Source organism: Phaethon lepturus, unplaced genomic scaffold (genome assembly GCF_000687285.1).
Source record: "Phaethon lepturus isolate BGI_N335 unplaced genomic scaffold, ASM68728v1 scaffold102, whole genome shotgun sequence".
Lineage (NCBI taxonomy): Eukaryota > Metazoa > Chordata > Aves > Phaethontiformes > Phaethontidae > Phaethon > Phaethon lepturus.
In genome coordinates, this window is record NW_010525293.1 from 1 (window position 1) to 11,363 (window position 11,363).

The following is an 11,363-nucleotide window of genomic DNA, read 5'->3' on the forward strand; positions in this document are numbered from 1 at the left end:
CCTGGCCTCCCGTGGGGACGTTTGGTGCTGGCTGGTCCCTCTCTCTTTTCACCCAACACCACGACAGCCTCACGGCGCAATCTCGACCCCCCTCCCCAAGCTGCCTGACAGCTGTCAGGCGTTCATCTCTTTACAGGACCCAGACCCCAACAGCAGCACTGGCTGGGAAGACTGTACAGGTTTACATGTTGTCTTTGTTTCGGTGCTACCGGTTTCGTAACTATCACTTGCCACGCTGTGTAAGTAGGTGCTGAAAATGTTAAAATATTGTGAATATCAAGAACCCAAAGCCATTCAGACATTCTGCTACAGCACTCTTTAGTGCACCGAAAACAGGTAAGTGACATATCGTGATCTCAGAGTCTCTTGCTAACTCAACAAGCAAATTGAGCTGAAACAAAACAAAACAAACACAAGAAAGATTAAGTTTTAGGAAGAAATGAGTGCTTTGCGCAGAGCTAATCAGGCTAGAGCCAGCCAGTACTGTAGCACTGAGTAGACATGGGAGAAAATAACCTGTTTTCCAGCTGAATATCAGTTGTGGACCTGTTCAGATAACAGAAATAAGATGCTATGCCTACAGCTGGAATTGGAAACATAAGAAGCTTCTACTGCAGACCAAGCCTGGGTCAGGCCCAGCTATGGAGGCAGCTCTGCTCACAGGAGGCAGAAAGCCACCACAAAGGTTCAGCCTCTGAAGGGAAAAGCTGGCTTTGTTTCAGGGACCCTTTAGTAAACCAGAAGATAAATAAGGATGGATTTATTTGTTAATGGGTTTGGGGAAGCGGATAACATTGACCTTTTGCATACTAGTTCTGCTGAACGCCCTCGGTGTGTAAGTCATTTCCCAAACCAGACAGTTTCAATTTCCGGTGGAATCTAAGCCCTTAAGCAGTCCCTTACTAAAATTATGAATGTCCGGCCCTTCGAATTGGGCAAGAAAGAGGATGGCCAACCCAGCCCGTCCACATGCCTTCTGTAGCCGACCGAGGGAGGCGGGTGTTTCAGAGGACCTGCAGAGGGGCAGCCGGGCCCTTCGGCTTGGGCGCTGCCACCTCTCCCGCTGACCGCACAGAAGTACAGGCCCGCCCGCAGCAGGGGCCAGGCCACTCCCGGTTACATACCTACGGGGTAGGTTCCATTCCACTTCTCCCCTGCACACGCGCCCCAGCCCGGAGGCTGAAATCAATCTCCTCCTTCCCTGCCTGCCCCGGCCCCGGGACTCTTGCGCTCCTGCCTCTACATCTCCAGGGAAGGGGCAGAAGGAGGCTCACCCGGAGCATCGCCCTGTAACCCAACCGCTAAAGCCTCAGCTGCACCTTCAACCCCCCTGGGCCTGGATCCAAGGCTGCCCACACCCTACTGGTGCTCTACCACCAGACTTGGACCTTATTTGACCATGTCAAATAAGTTCAGCTGCAGAAGGTGTCCAGCGGTCCTAAACACACGGTCACAGGCTGTTACGGGCAGCCCTGTCGTTCAGATGTCCCAAATGCTTTCTATTTCAGACCAAATTCAGCAGCGTCCAGAGAGTCTGGGGTAAGAAGGACACGCCGTGGAGTTCGCAGGAGCCCTCAGAGGCGGCGGCTGTGACAGCGGCGAGCATTGTAAAACACGAGTAATGGCCTCATCGAAATGCCGCAAGCCCAACCTGCTACCTAACACAGGAAAGCATCCCAAGTGAATATGCCCCCTTTTCTCATTTCTGTTAGTTTTGAGACAAAATATAGCCTTGCTATTTCTTGACCAGAGGGAAGGGCCCCTCTGCCTTCCCTGGACAGGTCCCACTCTTCAGTGCGAGCAGGGCCACGACAGGTACCAACCGTCCGGCAGATGGAAAGATGCGAGAAGGAGCTGGAGTTCCCTTGCTCTTCCAAATTTAAACTCATCATCTGTAGGAAACTTGGGGGGGAAAAAAGGCTTTTTATACGGAGACAGTGTTGTTCCAAGGAAAAAAGACATGCTAGGGAGCAAGGTAGCACGCGTTCGTTCTTGCAGAGAGGGGAGCGTACATTTTCACTCGGTCCCTTACAGCATTTAAGGAAAAAAAAATTTCTTTTTTAATAAAAAAAACTGTGTTCAACAATTTTAGACGATACGTTGTGGTAACGCTGAAAGCACGGTATGATACATGCCACAGACCAACTGCGCGCGGCACAGAACTCCCCCAGCCCAGAGCCGCCGCTGAACACGGCCCCTCCGGCTGCCAGCGTTCAGGTTCGGCTCCTGCCAACTGCAAGATGTAAAAACTGCCCAAGGACTGTATATTTAGGAAAACACAAACCAGTGGGCTGTCATCCCACCCCCTCGCAACTGACTTCTTGCCATCAGGTGACAGACAGCACCTGGTCATTAGCTGGAGATCATTAATCTCAATCCCTGCCTCCTTGCCGAGTACCTGCCGCTTTGAGCGGTGGAGGCACAGACACGAAAGCCTCTGCGCCTTTTGGAGAGCAGCAGAACACCCACAGATCAATACTTTAACTTGAAAGCTGCTGTCGTTCTCTGAAAAGACTGAATTATGAAAGCATATTAAAAAAAAAACCAAAACATTGTAGATGTAGAGAGGCATTGTAGATCTCTAGGTTTGACTGGTACCCACTGCATTTTGCTCTTACAAATCCTTTCTCTTAGCCAATTCAAACATAAAGATTTACTCTTGTGTAACATTTAAGTTCTCCATGAATCTCACTAGTACGACATACAGTAAATATTACCTGATACACAGGTGGAAAGTGAATTACAAGTTTAGTAACTCATCTCCAAGTCAATTGGCAGGCACAGCACAGACAATGGCACAGTCCAGGGTGCCCACCTGAAGGCTCTGCAACTACCCACCACTTTTTTTCCCTTCCCCAATCCCTTAAAAAAGATGAGTATCTTACGCTCCACGTTAGGTAGTGGATGCAGACCTTAAAGAAAAGATGACTGCTGGAGGAATGCAAGTGACCGCAAGTCTATCAATGCATTGCATGGGAAAAAAATAAACGTACAAACGCTGCAGATAGCATGTCATCACCATCGATGAACTCTCCACATGACGGTCAGATAATTTCGTACACAAACCCTTCGCAATTACTCAACAGAAGCAACCACAAAAACACAGTAAAGATTTCTCTAAGCGGAGATACCACGGAGTAAGTTCTCTGAAGTTCATCCCAAAGTGCATTCGTTTTATGTATTTTCAAAACGCCCCGTTAAGCAGTTCAACTCTCTTGACATTTTGCTGCAGTCACCACAAGGGAACAGCTGCTCCCGGCAGCAGCAGCTGCCCGTGAACACGCGTCGGAGAGCGGTAGCAGCACCAGACCCAACCACCTTCAGCAGTATCCTGGAGCAAGGATGAGAATTGCTGGAATCAATCACGCTTCCTTAGATGCGATGCAACTTTTAATTCCCATCCCCGTTTTCATTAGCTCTGAGCTGCTTGTGGTAATTTTTAGCAACTGTTAAAATGACTAACTTATACAAGGCGCTCTTGACCCTTCCATGAGAAGCCTCCTGCACTAAACTAGCAGCCCCCCAAATTGTGATGTTTACTATCGGACACTGGTACTAGAAAAAAAATAACCTAAGCAGATCACAAATCACACCTTTCTGTCACATTGTCATTTTTAAACATGGGCTATTTAATGTCCATTATCTTTTTTTTTTTATTATTATATTTTGCCTGTGGTGGAGTCCTGAGCTTGTCGCCAGTTAACAAGACTAATTCTAAGCAGGATTTATCCTTTTTACAAAGAAACTATGTGGATTGTATCACCGGGCTCCAATCATACCCAGAGACCTGAAGTTTGAACTTAAATTGTTTGTGCATTTGCATCCAGAGAGATGGACATGACCTTGTTACAAAAATGCCGCTGAAGATATTTGGCAGTTCAAAACTGTCTGGTCACTGCGTCAGGGCATTTTTATGTCTAGCTCTTCTGTGAGGGAAAGCATTACGTTAAAATCTGTCTGTAACAAAAGCAGCCTGCATTGTATATGATGACATTTGATACCACCAGTGAATAAACAATTGCAGCACACATGGTATCAGATGTACAGTGTTCTGTTTAAATTCAATGAAGATTGCCAATTGCATCTTAAAGTAACAGAGGTAAATTCACATTTTGGAATGTTTTCACAGAACACTAAACTTTCCTCCGTCACTCTGGACATATAACATGTAAAACTACGTGAGTATTGAGAACGTGTAACTGCTTTTGCTTCCCCAAATAATAATGAGCTCCTGCCAAATAATAATGTAATAAAGTGTATTACAGGCTCTCAGGCATTAAGGTCTGGAAAACATGAAATATTTTGAAATCTGGCTTTATCTGTGTGGTTTTTAAACTGTTTGCATGATCAGAAGTGCCACACAGAGGAACAGAGACAATTTTCTCAAAATTTAAAAAAACCTGACAATTTTTAGTTATGTGTGAATTTTCAATACTATGAAAGCAGGACTCAGAAAACAGGTATCTGTCAAAAACAGGGCAGTCAAAAATGACATCTGAAACTGTACTTGGCATGTGTCAAAAGTCAGCTGTATTTTGTCCAAGATGCACAGAAGGTGGGTCCAGTCTTGTCCTTATGCTTCTTGATAACCAGAAACAACAGCAGCTGTAAGTTGGTGCTAGAAGGTAGTTTTAGCACGTTTGAAAGGATACTGGCCTGAGGCAAAGTTGTGATACAAAAGCACATAAACGAGGCCAAACACTTCTGTAGGCGCTGGAGATCAAAAAAAAAAAAAAAAAAAAAAAAAGAGTCTTAAGGAAAGCTTCCTTGCGATGCAAGAAAACAACTCGAAGCTTAGTATTTGTTTTAGTAGGAGCAGTCTTGAACAATTAACAGTATCAGGTGAATCTAACACTTAATACTCCGTCTAGAAGGAAATGGGGAACTGATCAAACCAATATAATTAATTCTGAACCAATAAACAAGCTTTCCAGATAATTCACAACAACAGGAGGACAAAGTCTGTCCAAGCAGTTACTCCTTTCTAATCCAGCCCAGCCCATCACCTGTCCCCTTCTGGTTCCCATTGTCAAAGCTGCAAAACTCCATAAAAATCTTTGCTGTATTTGGAGTTCATCATATTACTTGAGTTCCACAACACTCAAACACAACTATACCACTATCTATAGAATTAAAGGGATTAATGAGTTATGGTAACATGACTTGCATTGGAGTAGGAAATCATTCTTGAAAGAAATTCAACATTTTTTTTTTTCCTTGCTACATTGTAATCTCCATATTCTGCTTTATATCCTGTCTGTCTGTATCTGTCTGTTGCCTCTTGCACTGTACCTAGATCACAAACCATTTCAGGCAGTGAAACATTTATTGTGAGTAAAGCACCTAGTTCCATGTGCTTTCACAGGGGTACGGTAAGCTAAACATTAAACTATAATACACTTCAAAAAACCCAACTAGCTCACAAATTAGCTCAAAACATCCAGGGTAGCTTATTTCAAAATGAACAGTGATAAAAATACGCCCAAACTGTTCCTCTGAATGCATCATATTCTGTGTTTTATTTCAGTTTTTTTAAAATGAATGCACAAAAGGTCAATGAATGTAGACAAATAATTTATTTTTGGTTTATTTATTCATTATTTTATGTACACTTGGTATTCTGCAACACAAAGGGGGACAAATGAAGTGCAAAGCAAAATAAATATTATAGGTTAAATGTATTTTAACACATTTCTGTCATCTCCAAATTAGCAGATATTGACAACTCAGTGAGGACATTAACTTCAACTTCTTTATACTGTCAGTAACAGAATAAAACGTACAACACAGTATTATGACATTTTGAATGACCCAACATGTCAGAGTAAAAAAGGTTTATTTTACTAAATAGAAATAATTGGTATGTAAATATGTAATTAACTTTTTAAGATAAAAAGAAACTACCTTTGACTTAGCAACATAAGGCATTAGATGATTTCGCCAAATAAACTCAATCATTTATAAAGACAGGGCTAACATCTGTTTCACGTGTGTTCAGGTAAACCCCTTACCTTATCCTACAAATACATAGTAAGTGGTACGAGTCAAAGGTATTCAAAAGCAGAGGAGACAGGTGTCCGCACAGAGACCTGCGGCTTTACACAGGGAGAGAGAAGACACAGTAGTCAAATCTGAGCAGAAGGGACACACGAATAACGTACCTCCCGTTTACAACTGGTGAAGGAGAATAGTCAGAGGGGAAAGACCCATCGTTTTGAAATGTAATCAAGTACTTGCATAATTATAAAATAAATGCAGAAGCTTCAGAGGGGAATATTAAAAGCAAATATACAGAAGATGCTCAGGTAAACACTGCTAGTATATATATTAAGAGAAGCACAAAACGAAAAATGGGGTTAATCCTGAATGCATAGGACTTCTTGAATGACGGCACAGAGAACAAGTCTGGGACCTAAGACTGCACATACAGACACAGCTCCAGGAACACTGACCTACACCGACTACGTGTAGGACTGCAGTGGCGTGAAGCAGTGGATGTTAGCTTTGTGGGCCCACGTAGCTTGACGTCAGGAAATAGCCATGAAAAGCACCTCCATGAACTGCTCCCCCCACCTCCCACTTCTGGTTTTGCTAACTACTGCCTTCACCATGCTTTAAATATGCTCTTATGGGCCTTTCTAATCTAAACCTTCCAACATCTGTTGCTCAAAGGAAACAGAGGTTAGTTAGGAAACCCAGGGAAGTCAGTTCGGACTTGCACGTTCTCGTATGTTCACATAGCATTTTATACTTTAGGGCTTGAACCACCATTATGAAGTGAAAATAAACAACCTCAGTTTGGACATCTTTTGGATGCAGCAGTGAGGTGTAGTTACGTAAAAGTTAAGAAGCCTTGGAACACAATCAGAAGTGGCTATCCTCGTTTATGCTAACTCAAATTAAGACATCTGCACAACCAATGTGCTCCCACCTGCCGCTTGTTATTCTTTTCACTGAAGTTTATTGTCCTCTTCCTTCTTCAGGTTTTAATGCCCAACTTGTGAGGGTAAAAAAAAAAAAAAAAAAAGTAGTTTTAAACATTCAGCTACTGGAAAACAAAGTCTTCTAGTTTTAGCCAAGACATTTTGTAGGGAGCAATCAGATACAGTTCAACTGACAGAGCAAAGAAAGCGGTGGCCTTTGACGGGAGCAAGAGAAGCAAGGGGACTAACAGGGAGCATCTTACTCTGAATCCACACGTGCTAGGACAGCACACGTAGTTCAGGAAGGTAGTTTCCAAGAGAAGTTTTATGTGGACTATGTGGACCTCAGCTTCTCCAGAGGTCAATTCAAGACTTCAATTTAAGATTGAGCTCCCGATCTGAATTACCCTGTGGAGGAACCCATCTCTCTAGAGTGAAGGGACCCAAGATGACTAGTTTCCTCACTTATATACCTACCCCAGATACTTAAAGGTAGATGATACAAATATCCTTCAGCTATAGAAAATGTGCTTAGAGGCAATTATCCCTTTTGCCCTTCTTGAATTGTTATTAAAAAAGACATAACTTGCTTCTGGTGCTTACTGACATAGCATGCACAGCAGAGCTATTTACAGATAGTGTCCGGAACTGTTCCCTCTAGTGCTGCTCTTCCATCTTTTATATAAATTAGTCCCTTCAAAAGGTAACACGGTAGGAATTCATTGTAACATTACTCAAACTCCTACTGTTGCGGCAGAAAATGGAGCATTCTATTAAATCATAAATACAGTGCAAGTGTTTTGTTGCTGGTTATTTGAGTGGGTGGCAGGGAGAGACCTATTATTTTTAAATGAATCCAAGTGCTGGGTTCAGGTATTTAAATCTGAAGGCCTGGAGATGCCACTCCTCCTCATCCTCACGTAGGAATAAATGTGAGCAGGAAATTTCCCCAGGCAATTCATGCACCTCGCTTGCGGAGATCAGGCCAGTCTCAACACACCCCAACTCCACTATCTGCCCGGTAAGGAGATGACTGCAAAATGCCAAAAGCTGCTGAAGAGCTGCAGTGGCTTCATGCTCACTACGAAGAACTAGAACAAGACCATCACATTGATTTTGCTAAGGTGGCTCAAGGGATAGCTGGTAATTAGGACTTGTCTGTATGTGGAAGTTAAATCAGAAAATGCACGGTCCCCCCTGCCAACACACCAATTCCTGGTTATTTTAATTCACTTTCAGTAACTATTTCAAAGTAACTCCAAGCATAGACTAGCCATTAGTTTTCAAATCACAACCAAAACAGCTATTTTTAATTTCCTTCTATTAGTTTCAGAACAGTGTGTATGTTCAGAAGTCTGCAGCATGCCCTGAAGGAAGTAAGTCTAAAGAGACCAAGGTCTGATTGAAAGAATCCATCACCTGATGGTGAGCAGACGACTGTACTGCCCAACAGCTCTTGACAATGCTGTAATGGCAAATACACAAAAGATGTGAATTCATCACAATTATACACAGCATCTCCATAAAATGCTCAGACAGATCACTGTTTCATAAACTTACAAACAGTTAACTACTATGCTCCATTTCCAACAGAGTAAGCAGAAACAACTGGCACCTAAACCACGGTAATCCCAATTTATTATAAGATCTATGTAAACAAATACTACAAGTACGCAAACTAAACTGTTCCTAACATATTATAGACAACTCAGTTTCTAAACAGAAACTATTGTCAGCACCCAAGTATAGCGATATTTATCTTAGTTCTTGGTCTTTCAGACTTCGGAGTGACAATAATACTCCTGTAAACTGATCATGTGTGTTTTGAACATTACAGAACTGCATGTCGAAAACATTACCAAAATTTTATTACAATAAATTACATTTAGATTTTCCTACTAACCTAAACGAAGAAATGTTACTTCTTTTTCTAAAAAAAGGCAAATGAACATGATTCTTGTGACTGTTCTCAACATCACAAGTTTCTTAAGATAGGTATTATTTCTTTTTCCCCTCCCTACCATCTTCAGCAATCAGTACACTGAAGCAAACAGAACAACCAAAGGGCCAAGTCTCAGATCACAGAACCACAGCATGGTTGAGGTTGGAAGGGACCTCTGGAGGTCACCTAGTCCAGCCCTCCACAGCTCAAGCAGGGCCAGCTTGAGCTGGTTGCCCAGGACCATGTCCAGACGGCTTCTGAGTATCTCCAAAGATGGAGACTCCACAGCCTCTGTGGGCAACCTGTGCCAGGGCTTGGCCACCCTTACTGTAAAATGTGTCATCTTGCATCCAGGTGGAGTCTCCTGTGGTTTCAGTTTGTGCCCGTTGCCTCTTGTCCTGTCCGTGGGCATCACTGAGAAGAATCTGTCTTCTTCCTCCTCATTCCCCACCTCCATCAGGTATTCCTATACATTGATAAGACTTATCCTGAGCCTTTTCTTCTCCAGAGCCTTCTCTTTATCATTTTTACTTGAAAATTGCTATTTATTTGTCCTCAAAAAAAGAACCAACTGCAAAAATCCTAAGCAATTAAATCTTACATGTGTCTGGGTGTTCACGCATGAGATCATTTCAGAGTTTAACAAAAAATGCAGCTGGGCAGTGGTAGGTGAAGAAAAAATATTTTTATATAGTTCATAAAAATTAAACAAAGAGACATCTGGAATTACTGCACAAGCACGTATATGAAAGGTCAATATTAATAAAATGTAAATGCTAAATATTGACATAGAAGTATGAGCATGTGAAATAAGGGAAACAAAATTTCCAGGAAAGGTAACAGCTGATCTAGAACAATGCACTTTCCTCATGTCTGTAAATAGCTCTGGACACCCTTTCATGAGTTTCCAGATAAATCTGGATAAGTCCCCTTTGTATCTTTTCTCAGCTTTCTTGACATTTGCATTTCTTCAGTATCCAAGGAAAAAGGGAGAGCTTTCAAAGAGCTGAGGGGTTTTTTGTTTATTTTTAGAAAAGGGGAACAAAACATACAAGAGAAAAAACTTCATTCCTCACAAAGGATCCTCTCCAATTTAGGATGTCTATCCTAACTGTGCTATTTATCATTCTTAAGTGAAAACAAGACAGGCAGAAACTAGAGCTACTCAAACTAAAACAACAGTACTTAGTCCATGAGTTAAAAAGGAAAATCCCACCATCTGCTATTACGGAGGCCGAACCTTCTTAAAAAGAGCCACCTCTTGCTGAGGCCCTTCTTTGAAGATCACTAGGACCTGTAATGCACAAGACTCATGCCTCAGCCATTCCTCAAGTCGGTTCTCACAACCTGTCCCACACCTGGTAATTAATTCAATAAAGAGCCCTTTCTTGGATTTCTTTGTCAAATCAGAATCCTAAAATCACAGAAATTATCATCTCAATGAAGGATAAATGCTTTCATTTGGGAAAAATGTTGATTGTGTCTAACGCAGCATGTACAGATACATTAAAACAGGAATTTCTAGCCTAGTAATTTCAAAAGCTACAACTTATGGAATCATTGCAAAAAAGTAATAATGAGCATGTAAATCAATATATAAAAGTCACCCCCATACTCCATATAATAAAATGCTACATTTTATCTAGTTTTTGTAAATTCAGTAGTCCTGCAGATGTGACATAGGAATCATAGCCTGTAAGATACAATAAGTACACACAGTAAGAACCAGGACTAAACACACAATTTTTGCAAATGCACAGTGGGTAACATTTCTGATGACAGAACAGCAGTTAAAGTAGTCATAGCCTTAATTATAGCAATATGAAAGATTGTCAAAATAGCTGCAATATATTAATTACATTTTCCTGTTAATTTCATGCATTTACAGAACTATACATATAGCCAGTTAGGTACATGAGATTTCAGAACAGCGGAAGGGAATGCATTTCCACAAAAACACACACAAATCCTGCCCCCATCTCCAAAAAGAGAGGGGGCATTGGCAAGGGACTCAGGGCCAGAAGCAGATCCTGGCATTTAAAACACTAACTTTTCAAGTTGTCAGCATCTCTTTAATTTTATTCTTTCTGGATGGATTTTGGGAGAATTCTGAGGTTTGGGGATGGATGTTGTTCCGGTCTTGTGTTTTGCTATTCCAATACAGGTAGTACAGCACTGGATGGAATTAATCTCAGTTTAGTATTCTAAAGCCAAGCATCTAACCTGAGCTAAATCACAGCTTCCACAGTCTCCAGAGATGCTCTCTAGAATGTGATTCATTCTACTTGCCTTAAATATCTATCTTAGGAGGAGATTAATAGTTCTCTAGAGGTGCTCAGATTCCTTCCTTAAACTAGATGTCTTAACTTTCAGAGAGCCAACAGTGAGATTAATTCTACTCACTGTGCACCATGATTACTGAACATCTTGTATCTGGACGAGTTGGCATGAGAGCCCCAAGGCTCTCAATCAGGCAGTAAATACAAATGTCTTTTTTC